At 49.1% G+C, this 12468-nt stretch overlaps 1 protein-coding gene across 8 annotated transcripts in view; it reads left to right on the forward strand.

Moving 5' to 3' along the window:
* PALM2AKAP2 (PALM2 and AKAP2 fusion) overlaps window positions 1–12468 on the forward strand; it is a 448665-nt gene that overhangs the window by 399092 nt on the left and 37105 nt on the right. Inside the window, exon 1 of one of the 8 annotated variants that reach the window (XM_074361978.1) lies at window positions 8111–8220. The exons of the other annotated variants lie outside the window; for them this stretch is intronic. The gene's annotated coding sequence lies outside the window, so the exon portion shown is untranslated. Of the gene's footprint in view, window positions 1–8110; window positions 8221–12468 lie in introns of those variants that run through there. 8 annotated transcript variants of the gene reach the window in all.

The following is a 12468-nucleotide window of genomic DNA, read 5'->3' on the forward strand; positions in this document are numbered from 1 at the left end:
TCAGGAGGCCAGCCGGCTGCTGTCACATGCGGTCTCTTGGGGAGTCCTCCTAACAGCCTTCCAAGGGAGGTGTGCTCATTTCCCGTTTAGCTGCTGCCACAAATTACCATAAACTTCATTAGCAATTTATTCTCTCCCAGTTTGGGAAGCCAAAGTCCAGAATCAGGGGTGGCAGGGTTAATTCCCTCTGGAGGCCTTGGGGGACGGTTGGTGTCCTGCCTCCTTCTGGCTTCTGTCACCAGCAATCCTTGGCACTTCTTGGCTTGTAAATGAATCACTCCAATTTCCATCCATCTTCACACGGAGTTCTCTGTGTATATCTCTGTGTGTCCTTATCAGGGCACCACACCTGTCATTGGCTTGAGGATCCATCCTAATAATGACCCCATCTTAACTAATTACATCGACAGAGACCCAATTTCCAAATAGGGTCACGATCTGTGGTCCTGGTGGACGTGAATTCTGGAAGGGAAGCTATTTAAGACACTACTGTAATTATTATACCCCTTTGACAGATGAGTAAGCTCAATTTTTCAGAGAGACCATCTCTTGTGTAGCATCACATAGTTTGTGGGGCCAGAAGATTCAAACCCTAACCTTCTTTTCTCTAGACTCATGTTCTTCCCAACAGATGACCTGGCCATGCATAAATAAACAGAGAATAAAATTAGGGTCTAGAGACCATGGCAGCAAAATGGCGGACAGCAGTCGGCCGTAGATCAAAGGGGGCCTCTGGAGGGTAAACAGGATGAAGCAGAGGCTGTGCAAGTGAATGGCGACCCCCTCCCCCCACTTTTGTTTCTGGTTCTCAGACTTGATATCCTGTTTCCATAATCAGTGTAACTTGTTGGCTTTCAACCACAGTGCTTGCTTCTGGGATGCCACGGCCGGGCAGGGAGATTCCTCAGAACCAGGTACCCTCCATGGTGCCCCTTGTGTCCCCTCTCACAGCTGGCTCATGTTATCATGCATTCCCTTGGTGGATGGAGAAATTCCATGTTTTCCTTCTCCCACAGAGGTTCCTTCCTGGCATTCAGAGCCACAGAAGCAGGTGACTGGCCCTCAGCTGCCCTCAGAGCCAGGCTGCCCAGACTTTCCCCAGAATGTGGTCCAGCAGAGCTGGCCCTGGGCAAGACTGAGAAAGCACAGAGCTGTGGGCAAAAGAGGGGTGATTTCATGTGCTCCCCCTTTTCTGGCTAAAGCAGAAGACTGGGGCAGAATCAGAACCAGGGTTAGATCCTCAGTGTTTCTGCTTTGTAAATAAGTTCATTTGTGCCCTTTTTTAAGATTCCACATAGAAGTGATATTGCATGGTATTTTTCTTTCTCTTTCTGGCTTACTTTACTTACTTAGTATGACAATTTCCACGTCCATCCATGCTGCTGCAGTTGGCACTATTTCATTCTTCTTTATGGCCGAGTAATATTCCATTATATATACACATCCACCACATCTTCCTTATTCATTCATCTGTTGATGGACATTTAGGTGGAGGAATAAATTGGGAGTTTAGCATTTGTAGATACTAATTACTATGTATAAAACAGATAAGCAACAAGGTCCTACTGTATAGCACAGGGAACTATATTCAAAACCTTATAGTGGTCTTTAATAAAAAATCATGAAAAGGAGTAAAGGAGTATATATATATGTATATTTACACACAGATGTATAACTGTATACAGATGTGTATATATACACATATCTGTGTATGTATATACAGATATATACAAATATGTGTGTGTGTGTATGTATATATATATATATATATATATATATATATATTCAGATGTATAACTGAACCACTATGCTGTACATGGTAAACTAACACAATGTTGTAAACCAACTATACTTCAATTTTAGAAAGAAAGAAAGAAAGAAAGAAAGAAAGAAAGAAAGAAAGAAAGAAAGAAAGAAGTAAGTAAGATTCTCAGTGTCAGAGGCAAGTTTCTCTTGCTTTAAACCCCAAATGTGACTGTTACTGAGAACCCCATATAGTCAAGGGCATCAGTTTGCTGCAGGAGGTGGCATGAGAAAATTTGGGGGAGCCTGGCTTGAGCCCTGCAGTGTCCCCCGGCTGCCCATCACGCCCCGCTCTTCATCAGGCCAGCGTCCCCGGCACGTGTTCGGATCTGGCATCGCCACTTCGTCCTGGCAGAGCTGAAGTCTCAGACTGACCATCTGGACCTTCCTGGAGTTCTGTCTTCCTGCCAGTTCTAGTCAGAGTGAATTGGATCAGAGGTCTGTTTGCTGCACAGTTGGCCTTCACATGTGACTTTGGGCTTTTGAAGAAACACAAGAAAAGGCCGTTCGTGAGCTTTCCAAGTGAGTGGCAGTTCATAGTGACGCTGATGTCCATGATGAGGAGCCCTGTTCTGTGGATGGAGCTCTAAACCTTCGGGAGCCTCCCACCAGTTCCCTTGCAATCCCAATTTCCCGTTGGTCCGTGGTAGATCCTTTTGCTGAGTTTTCCTAGAGCTCAACAGGTTTTTCATTTTAAGAGGACCTTTGATTGTTAGGGTTTCCTTTCTTCTCCAGAATCACGAGTGTTGTCTTGGGGAAGTGAAGTCCTGCTGTCTAATACATCTTACCTTTGAGCAGAGAGGAGCCTGGTGGGTGAACCTGAGAGGACCCGGTTCCAGGCTCAGTCCTTGCTGACCTCGGATGCTCAGGCCCGTCCTGAGGGCTGGGACCTGGATGACAGAAGGGAGGGGACCCCAAGGCAGAATTGCCACTTGGGTCCCAGGTTCATGATTGCCATGCAGAGTTATCTATCCTGAGTCCCCACCCTCCCAGCACTCACTTTAACCATGAAGTAAGAGATGTCGTGTTTCTGCTTACAGAGGACTAGATTTAGCAAACCCAAAATACTACCTTGAAAACTCGACTCAAATCTTTGAAATACTTTACTAGAACAGAAAATCGATTCAAATTCATGAGCCCCTGTGTGTGTGTGTGTGTGTGTGTGTGTCCGTGTCTGCCGGTCTGTCTGTCTGATAGGTGGATGGGGAGGCTACAAGATTGACTCCACTGCACAATTAAATTGAACGGAGCAAAAAAAAAAAAGTATGACTTTTTTAGAATAATAAATCAAGTCAGCTTCCAATTTTTGTCCTCTGCTTGACTCATCAGACCTTGGAAAACTTTTTAATGGGGTTTTCCTGTGACATATCCTGTCTGTGACATAGCTCATGACATTCGATGACATTTGACTCCCAAAGAGGAATTTGGTTACTCACAGTGTTTCACCACTTTTCTGGGAATCGGCAGCTCATGGAAGGAAAGTGTCCATCTGTCACAGCTGGTCAATTACATATCTTTGATGAAAAAGGAAGACTATATTGTCTCACAATTGTGTAGAGTGGGTGTCGGCTCCTAAAAGTACGGTATGTTCCAGCAAGAAAGCACACCTTCCTCGAGGGAAGGTCACATTTGAAACACACTTGTCCATCCGAGACAAGTAAAGTCTTCACCACTCACGGTGGAGATGGAAATTGGAGACTGAGAGGCATTGCGATACCTAACAAGACAGGTCTTTTTTAAGTCTCTGTGTATTTAAAGCTCAGATTTGTAATGCTTATTGATGCATGATTATGTTCATGGATTGCTTTTCTTGTTGAGCAGTACTGGAGGCAGTCAGAGGTTACAGTGGGAGACTGCAGGGTAGGGTGCAGGGAGAAGGGGAAGGGCTGGGAGGTGGGTGAACTATTTCTTTTTCGGTAGAATAATGTTTCTGACAGGAATAAATGCAATCGTGGCACGAGACGGTAGCTGGGTGGTAGGGTCCTAAGCAATCGGGGAGGTGCTGCTGAGTTTAAATTGCCTACAGCCTTTTGAGGGAAATCACTGTTCTGTTCCCTTCTCATCAGTTTTCCCTCGATAAATTAAGGGCTGGGTGTGTCTTAGCTTCCCCACACTTTACCCCAATTAGAGATTCCTTTGGCTAAACAAGCTCCTGTTTTAAATTGTAAATATTCTCATCAAATTCACATCTCAGTGCAAATTGCCTCAAAGATCTGGCTCCATGAGGAGATGACAGGAGTCTTTCAGACTTGGAGAAGGGACCTACCTGAGGGGTAGTGGGTGAGAGGGCAGCCGGGGAGGAGGAGGTGGCCATGGCCATTTAGAAAGGACATCTGAAGCTTCCTTCAGTGTGTTCCTTGGATGAGGTCTTGGAGCAATTTGAAAAGCTGCAAACCTCCATCTTCCCCACGCCTGGGAAAGCGTGGGGAGCGAGCCTTCCCAGCGCTGACCCCACCCCTCCCCGCCGTACAATTCCAGGCAGTGGGCTGCGTGTGACCATTTTGGAAGCCAGCCCCTCCACCTTGCCTGCTTGCCTCTAGTTCCTCCTGACCTCAGCAAATCCATGTTGGAACACTCTGTCACACTGAGGTACCTAAACGGGCTGGTTCCATTTAGCAGAATAAACCCCTTCAACTAAAGAGATAAAGCTCTGACCAGGGGAATGTCGGAGCGGAGTTCCTTCCTGGAACCCTCAGTCTCTCTTGGCCAAGGTACCAAGTGGTTTCAAAGGAAGCTGCTGCGCTGGTGCCCGCATTTGCTGGCTGGCTGTCTCTCCGTTCTGCCCACATCGTTACCAGCCTCAGAACCACCCGGGGCTTCACCTCTACCCACAAGTTCATGCTAACATTGCAAAACAACAGAGGTCAGGAGCAGAAAGGAGGTGCATTTTGGGGGTTCCTCTCTCATTGTATAAGCCAGAAAACTGACACCCAGGAAGAAAGCCTGGCCTTCCCAGAGTCACAGAGAAGCAGGCATGTGCTTTCAAAGATAGTCTGTTGCTGCCTGGCATTTGCTTTTTAATTTTTCCCTTTTGATTCCTCACACACTTCCTGGGTCTGCTCCCTCCTGAACCCCCCAGCTGCCTTCCCGGGGTGTGCATGGGGGTGAGGGTAGGGCAGAGCCCTGCCCTGTGGGTGGGGTTTGTGGACTCCAGCCAGACGTCTGCTGCCGACCAGCTGTGTGCCCCTGGGAAGGGCGTGGCTCCTTAGTGGGGACCCGCCCCTCGGTGGAATGGATGAGAATCCCCACCTTGCAGCTGGTGAAAGGAACCAAAAGAGAAGGTATGTGAGGGTGTGTGACCCAGACTGGCCCCCCGGAGGTGTACAGGAGACCTCTGCTGAGTGATGATTGTTGTGGTCCTCACAAATGGCAGGTCCTCACAAATGGCACCTTGCTTCCCAGTTAACCAGGACCAAGTTGCAAAACTGCTCCCTTACCCCTAGCCCCCGTGCAAGGCATCCTCAGGGACTAAATCAGATCAGGCTACAGCACCAGGAGAATTAAACTGGTAGCACAGTTATTTTCATCAACTCAGAGAAACCAAGAGGGAGGAGGATGGATGGTCGGGCAGCAGCAAGGTGTGAGCTGCTGGATCCCGCTCTGCTCCTTCCTGTCGGGAGAACCCCCTGCCGGTCAGTGCGGGTGGCATGGTTCGTGCTTCTGCAGCCTCCATCTAGCTTGCTGCTTTAATTTCTCCCTCTGCCTCTGAGTATAAACCGCTTTCCTAGAGCATCTGACTGTGTCTTTGCCACACAGTGCTTTTCGAAATTCCACCATAATTTTGCAGCCGGAGGGCAAGGTGTATGTGTGTGTGAATATGAATGGTGAGTGTGCATGCGTGTATGTGTGAGCGTCTATATTGGCTTGCTAGGCCTGTTACCACAAATTGGGCGGCTTAAACAACAGAAATTTATTACCTCACAGTTTGAAGACAAGACAAGTCATCAGTGGAGTTGGTTCTTTCCGAGGGCTGCAAGGAAGGCTTGTTTCAGCCCCTCTCTTTGGCTTATGGGACCCTGTCTTCTCTCTCAGTCTCCTTATATTCTTTCTAGGCATGTCTGTGTGTCTGAGTCTCCTCTCTCTCTGTCTCTTTTTTTAATGGAGGTACTGGGGATTGAACCAGGACTTCCTGCACGCTCTGCACGCGCTCTACCACGGAGCTGCACCCATCCTGTGGTCTTCTCTTTTTATAAGGACACTAGTCACATGGGGTTAACACCCACCCTAACGACCTCACTTAACTTGATTACCTTATTTTTTAAATTTTTTTTAAAATTGAAGTATAGTCAGTTACCATGTGTCAGCGTCTGGTATACAGCATAATGTCCCAGCCAAGCGTTTATCTACATACATTCGTTTTCAATCTTAACTTGATTACCTTTATAAAGACCTTATCTCCAAATAAGGACACATTTTGAGGTACTGCATGTTAGGACTTAAAGTTGTGAAGTTGGGGTGCAGGGAGAGGGAGACCCAATTCAACTCATAACAGGGTGTATATGTATGTGTGTGTGTGTGTAGTAAACCATGGTGTCTCAGACTCCAGTCAAAAGCGTGCCTGCTCCTCAGAGAACAGTTCTTTAAGAGCACATATGGTTTCCTCTTTTGCAAACGGTAGATTTAAAACAATTTTTAAATTGTTTATGCCTTTACCCTCATGGAGGCAGCGGGGCAGGTACGTAGTGGGTCCCGGGTACCACTCTCGCCTCTTGGCTCGAAGGCACCTCTTCGTGGAGGTCCCTGCCTTGCTTTGTCACTCCCGAGCAGAGCAGTGCCACCCTGAGTGTGTGATTTCCCCGCCTCGTTTTACTTTGGACTGTCAAGCAGCATCTTGAAATGCCTTTGGCTCTACAGCAGAACATTCCAATTATTCCAAAGGGCGGCGGAAATTCAGTTTCCATAGCGTAGCACTCGCTGGTCACTTGGTGTCACCTAGTCAGTCTGAGAAAACTGGAAACTCCTGGATATTTCTGAGTAAATTTCAGCTCATTAAAAATAGTACTTAGATGCTGTGAATAGTTGTATAGTATACAGTTTACTTCCTTTTCAAAAAAGCCTGCCTGGGCTCCATGCACTCTGATAATTTCTTCTAGGCTTGTGTTTCCAGGAGGGTTGCAGGGTCTGTGATGCTGGCCAACGCACAGGCCACGGGGGATCCCCGCCACCATCTCTGGGGTCCCAGGCTGACACAAGACAGCCAGCTTGGCCCATGCTTGGCATTTGTCCTCTTCTTCCTGTTCAGTTTACTGTGAATCTCAGTTCTCTTTCTCTTTTCCAAAGTCTTACTGAAGAGAATGAGTTCTGCATGGCCCTGCTTGGCCCTGGAATTTGGGCTGACCTTCCAGTCAACCAAAATCCTAAATTATGCCCCAAACTTTCCAGGTCAAACCAGAGTTCAGGGGGACGAGGTGGGTGGAGCCTTGGGGCAGCGCTGGGAGCCGGGTTAACACTCTGTGAGCCTTAGTGTGTGATGCCAGGGGTCTGATTCTATGGTGAGCGAGTGAGGGACGTGTTTGTGGCACTCGTGTCTCCCAGAGGCACAGGTGGGTCTGTTTTCTTTGTGGCCGAAGAGATTGTTTAGTCCTGAGACAGGGGACCACGTCCCTCAGACATTCCTTGAAATCAGAGCACTCATCCCTGACTTCAAATTCTGTCCCGCTTCAGTGTGGGACCCAATATAACCATTTAAAATACATCTGACAAAGACCATGAAAGGACATAAAAAGTGCTTGTGAGATTATGTTGGCTGCAAAATTGCATATACTGTCTGGGCTTGACAATATTAAATGCACCTTTCTGAAAAGGAGACTGGGTGAAATGCAATAAAGCGTGAACTGTTTTCCTCTGCGTGGAGGGAAGATGAAGAGCTTTTATTTTCCCAACTTCCTGTGGTGAGCAGTTCTGACTTTACACGCACACATGCGCACACACACACCTAGAGGCGCTGTCCTAAAAAGTCCGTGGAACTGGATGAAGTTTGTTTCACTCGATCTTCAGGATCTGTCCGAGTTTTTGCTGTCTCAGCATCGCCAGGATATGAATTCCATTCCTGCCCAAGGCCGGCCTCTGACTTTCCAAGAAGGCAACCCTGGCTGGTTCATCTCAGCACCCCTGAGCTCCCGCCTCCCCGCGCAGCCCTGGGCGCCGGGACGGGCCGAGAGCGGCCTCTGGCTGGCCTGCTGCTGCCCTCCAGGCTCCCGCCAGCTAGGGAGGGGCCAGGCCTCTTTGAAGGGGGTTAAAGTCCTTCTTTGTGTGAATGGCCTTTGAGGGAGCCGAGGGAGGGCCAGCTGTGACCTCACAGTCCTCAGTCAGGAGGCTCAGAAGGGATTTGTCCAGCCTGAGCCAGGGCGCAGGGGATGGCCTGGAAAAAGAGGCAATTCTGACTGAGGACGGGGTGAGGCGCACACTCTGGGCCGGGTAAGGCGAGTCTGCTGACCTGTCTTATTGTCTTTTGCTTTCTGATCTGGAAGGAGAGGTTCCCTTGGGAGGCTGGAGTCTTTGTGGAGGAGGGACTGAGAGTGGGGACGGTGGGACCGTGCTGTGGAGGCCTTTCCGGCTGGACTTGCTTCTTTTCTTGCTAAGCTTGTAGAACTCCCAGCTTTCATGCTAAACACGCAGCGAGGGCAAAGATGCATGCATTCTCTGTGGCAGATAATGCTTTGAAGGTGGTGTTTTTGTGTGTGTGTGTGTGTGTGTGTGTGTGTGTGTGTCCTTTCCCAGAACAGAACCAGGTGACCCAGCGGTTCTGATAACTGGTTTCCTTGTCATCACCTTGTATGTGTTTAATCTACAAGCCCGTGGTGTCAGGCTTACCACATTCACAGAGTGACGCGGGCCTTTTGGGGGGACGTGTGCCTGTCTCCTGGGGGACCCAGGGGGGATGAGAAGAGAACTCATCAGCTCTGTTCACAAGTACAAAGTCATCTGTGGACAAAGAGTTAAGCTCAGAAGCCTCTGGCACTGCTTTCTCTTTTCTCCTGGCTCTGCCTCCACATTGTGGATTTTTGCCGGGTCCACCGTGGTGCCCAGCCTTTGCTCTCTGCCATTACTGGTTGGCCAGGCAGGAACCCAAGATCCCAAACTATTTTAAAACCAAGAGGGACACAGCTAAGTTGTAAAGAATTGAAACGAGGCTTGCTTTTGCTTTTAGCAGAATCAGTTACCCTGGAAATTTCAGGCTGCAGGAGCCAGAGTTCCCTCTGTGGCCTGGATCTGGGTGTCTTCCGGAGGTAGGGACTGTCCTGTAAAATAGTTTTCACAGCACAAAAGGCCTTTGGTGGAAAGAGCATCTGAGGACTCCTTGAGGGAGCCCGGGATGTACTGTATAGAGGGAAAAGCAAAACTTGCCTTTCTAGGAGCTAAATGAGGCATCTCTCCTCCTTCAGGGAAAAAACCTGAAACCTCCCAGCGGTTCTCAGGCCCTCTTGTAGGGAACGGATCTCAGAGTGACTGAAAGAAACAAGCCTTTCACCAGTCGCTGCAGAAAAGGCAACAGCTTCCTTCCTTCCTTGCCTCCTCCCCATCCCCAGCATCATACACACCCTCTTCAGTTTCTTACACAGAGAGCCCAAGCTGTAAATGTGTTCATCAAACCACACCTTAACATTTTCCAGATGTGCAGCCCAACTTTTGAGCCAATGACATTTCAGCAGAGTTCTGGGGATGCTATTAATAAGGCCGGCTGTAATGTTGGGGAGACTCCGTTACGTTACAAACGGACCACTCCTTCACTAGGAGCCTGAGCGAGTCCAGACGTGGGCCAGCTTTGTTGCCAATGGAAGGGGGTTCCAGAAGTGTTTTTAGTCTCTTTTTAGACCTGATCGAGTCACATTTAGCTGTAATGGCTTCGTGGCAGGAGGTTGGGGGAGGGAGACCCAGGAAGCATTGTTAGTGTTAACTCCTTTTATTAGGGGTCATGTCATTATCCCTGAGCCCGTCTGGTCTAAATTTAGCCTGTAACTACTCTGGAATGCTTGGGGTCTTAAGTCTGCCTCCCATCAGCCAGGAAGGGGGAGGGGCGGGGGTCCTTGGCCTCCGTGGGGAGTGGCCAGCCTCCCTGTTTCCCACGATCCACACCAGCCCTTGGTTCTATGGGCCGGAAGAAGCTCTGAGAGGAAGGGGGGATGGAGGTGGGTGGAAGAGGAAACGCTGCTTGGACTGGAGTGTGGCCCAGGTTATCGTCTGGGGCCGCTCCCCTCCACTTCCTGGCCAGAGGCCTGAAGCCCAACAACGGAAACAAGCATCCTCAAAATTCCCACTCTCTGTGCCTTCACAGGGGTGGGTGGAGGGGCCATTCAGAGTCCCAGCACCATCTCCAGCCTCAGGTGGGGGGCAGCAGAGGAGCTGCAGGCCGGCCTCCAAGGAATGGTGATGCTCCCAGCATCCTTTGTAAATTCTTTTCAGCCTGCACCATTTGCCACCTTGAACAGGGTGGGAAATTCCTTTCCAGTTACTGCCCTGCCACTCCTTCCACCTGTGCTCTTTGCTGTTCTGTGAATCCGTTCTCTCTCCCTCCAAGGCTATAAGCTCCTTGCTGCAGCGTGAGACCACCTCACAGCCCTGAGGACCTCCCATGGCCCCGGCACAGGGCTCATCCCTCTGGTTCTCAGGACATGCCTATCCTTGCAGGAGTGACCTCTTCAGCCTCTGTGCTCCCCTTCCACACTCCCTGGATTCCTTTGGCTTGAGGAGTCCGTGTCCCCCAGACCACCTGACTGTAGCTCTACCCTGTCCCTCCAAGGCTGATGAAGTTCAGCAGGCCCAAGTGAACATCCTGTAGGTGTCTGAGCCTCATCCACCTGCCAGGTTGCACCCTCTTCTCCCGTCTGCCTTTGTGATGGAAACTTCAGCCAGAAGATTACTACAAGAGCCATTGTAGAGACAGTCATGCATGGCCCGTGGAACCAGTTCTTTGCCGTGACAGCAGCTGTGACCTGTGTGCTAATAACCACATGACTTAGGAAAGAGAAAGAGGGTAAGAAGCGAAGACAGAGATGCCCTCTGGTTCTACAGCTATGACAGAGTTTTAGTTCATAGCCATGCCCCTGTTCCTAGGCCAAGAATGAGTTTGTATTTTTGGTAGACCTTTAAAAATAACTGGATTAAAGGATCAGGTCACCTATCACCTGGGGAAACCTGTTTCTAATTTAAAGATCGTGGCTTTAGAAGGAAGTAATCTGGGCTATTCAGAGCATAGAAACCTGCCTGTGCAGCAGGAGCCTGAGGTTTGAGTAATTGGGGTCACACTGTGCATTTAGACTAGGAGCCTGGGAAGTTGGTAGCGGACGTTGTCAAGATGGGAATGGGGAGGTCGGAAAGCAGAAGCTGCAGACACAGCGGACACGTGAAGTGAGTAGAAGCTTCTGTTCTCCCGTGTCCTTGATCTGCTGAGGAAAATGCATTTCCTTCAAGTTCTCTCTGTGCGTGACGCATCCAGATACCCTGGGAAGAAAGATCACAGAGCTGGCCATGACCTCAGCCAGGCGGGCAGCAGGGCCCCGATGTGTTCTCTGTGCAAATCAAACAGGCTGCTAGAATCTCACCTGAGCTGCTGCCTCTGGTGCTGGGGAGGAGCCCTTCCTTGCCTTTTCCCACAGTGTCCATTGCAATGACTGCGATGTGGGAATATTTTGCCTCCTGGGGTGTCATCAGAGGACCCGCCTCAGAGGCCAAATCCCCAGGCAGAACAGGAGGCCGGCACCCCCATCTCTAGCCAGAGGGCCCTGCAGGTCGAGGAGAAGGTAGGAACTGCAGTGAAGTCTCCAGGGAGTGTCTCTGGTTGGTTCTGAATACGGAGGAGAAAAGCCATCTGAAGCCACGTCATGAGTCTCCCGTGACTTCTAGAGATTCAGGTGTGCAGACTACCAGCCAGAAAGCCGAGTAAATGCCCTTCAGACCCATCCAGCTTGTTAACACCTCCCTTGTCATTTTGGAAGCCCCCTGCCATCAAGGACACCTTTGGAGATACTGAGATAGAATTCGGGAGAACTGGTCTTCAAGTCCTGGCTGGGCCACTTACTAGCCAGGGGATCCTGGGAAAAGGCTCTTGAGTTCTCTCAACATCTTATGCTAAAGTTTAAAAACCAAAGGAACAAATTCTGCCTTTTCCTCCTAACAGAGGGTCCTGTTAATGAGCATTGACCAAGGTCATGTGTGTGCAGTACCATGAAGGCAATAAGCTCTCAGACAAGTGCCTGAGATAGTAAAAGGGGGACGTGACACTCAGTGCACCCACGGGACACCCTCGAGATACTGCCTCATTCACGCATGTCTTTGCTCAGCTGGTAGAGTATTAAAGATGGAACAGATTCTGTTCAGACCACTGTGTGACCCCCCTCTGCTTCCCATGGGACCAGAGCCGCAGGTCTGGGTGGTTCTTGACTGTCCACTCTACTGCACCTTTAGAGTTTGACTTTTTCTTTTTTTGCACATACACATTATATTGAATGTAAATACAAGTATACTGCACATTTTTTTTCGTTTACATATATATACTAATAATCGTTTCTAAGTAGAATTTGACTTTTAGGGATATTTAATACAAATTTTCTGTTTGCTACAACCGCAAATGTGTCTTTATAATTATGCTTCACTTCAACTAAAATTAACGTGGAGGGATCTGGAGTGGGGAAAGATTAGGAGGTTAGAGGGGGGCTTAGGGTCTGA

The sequence above is a fragment of the Camelus bactrianus genome, chromosome 4 (assembly GCF_048773025.1).
Source record: "Camelus bactrianus isolate YW-2024 breed Bactrian camel chromosome 4, ASM4877302v1, whole genome shotgun sequence".
NCBI classification, from domain to species: Eukaryota; Metazoa; Chordata; class Mammalia; order Artiodactyla; family Camelidae; genus Camelus; species Camelus bactrianus.